This window comes from Arachis ipaensis, chromosome B4 (assembly GCF_059453495.1).
Source record: "Arachis ipaensis isolate K30076 ecotype BB chromosome B4, ASM5945349v1, whole genome shotgun sequence".
Lineage (NCBI taxonomy): Eukaryota > Viridiplantae > Streptophyta > Magnoliopsida > Fabales > Fabaceae > Arachis > Arachis ipaensis.
This window is the reverse complement of record NC_142439.1, coordinates 112235594-112237174: the sequence shown is the minus strand read 5'-3', so window position 1 is coordinate 112237174 and position 1581 is coordinate 112235594. Positions and strand designations below refer to the sequence as shown.

Below are 1581 nucleotides of genomic sequence, written 5' to 3'. Positions count from 1 at the left end.
AGAGAGGGGCATGAGGTTTATCCCTGAACCAAGGTCACACAGAGCCTTAAAGATCATGGTGCCTATGGTACAAGGTATTATGAACTTTCCAGGATCCTGTCTCTTCTGAGGCAATGTCAGTTGATCCAGATCACTTAGTTCATTGATGAACAAGGGAGGTTCATCTTCCCAAGTATCAATGCCAAATAATTTGGCATTTAGCTTCATGATTACACCAAGGAACTTGGCAGCTTGCTCTTCAGTAACATCCTCATTCTCTTCAGAAGAGGAATACTCATCAGAGCTCATGAATGGCATAAGGAGGTTCAATGGAATCTCTATGGTCTCTAGATGAGTCTCAGATTCCTTTGGTTCCTCAGAGGGAAGCTCCTTATTGATCACTGGACGTCCCAGGAGGTCTTCCTCCTTGGGATTCACGTCCTCTCCTTCCCTTACAGGTTCGGCTATGGTGCTTATGTCAATGGCCTTGCACTCTCCTTTTGGATTCTCTTCTGTATTGCTTGGGAGAGTACTGGGAGGTATTCTAGTGATCCTTTTACTCAGCTGGCCCACTTGTGCTTCCAGATTTCTAATGGAAGACCTTGTTTCATTCATGAAACTTACAGTGGCCTTAGATAGATCAGAGACTAAGTTTGCTAAATTAGAAGTATTTTGTTCAGAGTTCTCTGTCTGTTGCTGAGTGGATGATGGAAAAGGTTTATTATTGTTAAACCTGTTTCTTCCACCATTATTAAAGCCTTGTTGAGGCTTTTGATCCTTCCATGAGAAATTTGGATGATTTCTCCATGATGAGTTATAGGTGTTTCCATAAGGTTCACCTAAGTAATTCACCTCTGCTATTGCAGGGTTCTCAGGATCATAAGCTTCTTTCAGAAGATGCCTCTTGAGTACTGTTGGATGCAGCTTGCATTCCATTCAGGCTCTGGGAAATCATATTGACTTGCTGAGTCAATATTTTGTTCTGAGCCAATATGGCATTCAGAGTATCAACTTCAAGAACTCCCTTCTTCATAGGCGTCCCATTATTCACAGGATTCCTTTCAGAAGTGTACATGAACTGGTTATTTGCAACCATGTCAATGAGTTCTTGAGCTTCTGCAGGCGTTTTCTTTAGGTGAATGAATCCACCTGCAGAAGTGTCCAATGACATCTTAGATAACTCAGACAGACCATCATAGAATATATCCAGGATGGTCCATTCTGAAAGCATGTAAGAAGGACACTTTTTGGTTAGTCCTTTGTATCTCTCCCAAGCTTCATAGAGGGATTCACCTTCTTTTTGTCTGAAGATTTGAACATCCACTCTAAGCTTGCTCAGCTTTTGAGGAGGAAAGAACTTGGCTAGGAAAGCCTTGACCAGCTTATCCCAAGAGTTCAGGCTATCCTTAGGTTGAGAGTCCAACCATATTCTAGCTCTGTCTCTTACAGCAAATGGGAAAAGCATGAGCCTGTAGACTTTAGGATCTACTCCGTTAGTCTTAACAGTATCACAGATCTGCAAGAATTCAGTTAAGAACTGAAAAGGATCTTCAGATGGAAGTCCATGAAACTTGCAGTTCTACTGCATCAGAGAAACTAGCT

General features: G+C 42.0%; 1 non-coding gene across 1 annotated transcript; it reads left to right on the top strand.

The window, feature by feature from the left end:
- Positions 1 to 1204: 1204 nt before the first annotated feature.
- Positions 1205 to 1312, top strand: LOC148568807 (small nucleolar RNA R71). Its single transcript, XR_015882217.1, has one exon. It is a non-coding gene; the product is annotated as a small nucleolar RNA R71 (small nucleolar RNA).
- Positions 1313 to 1581: the final 269 nt, after the last annotated feature.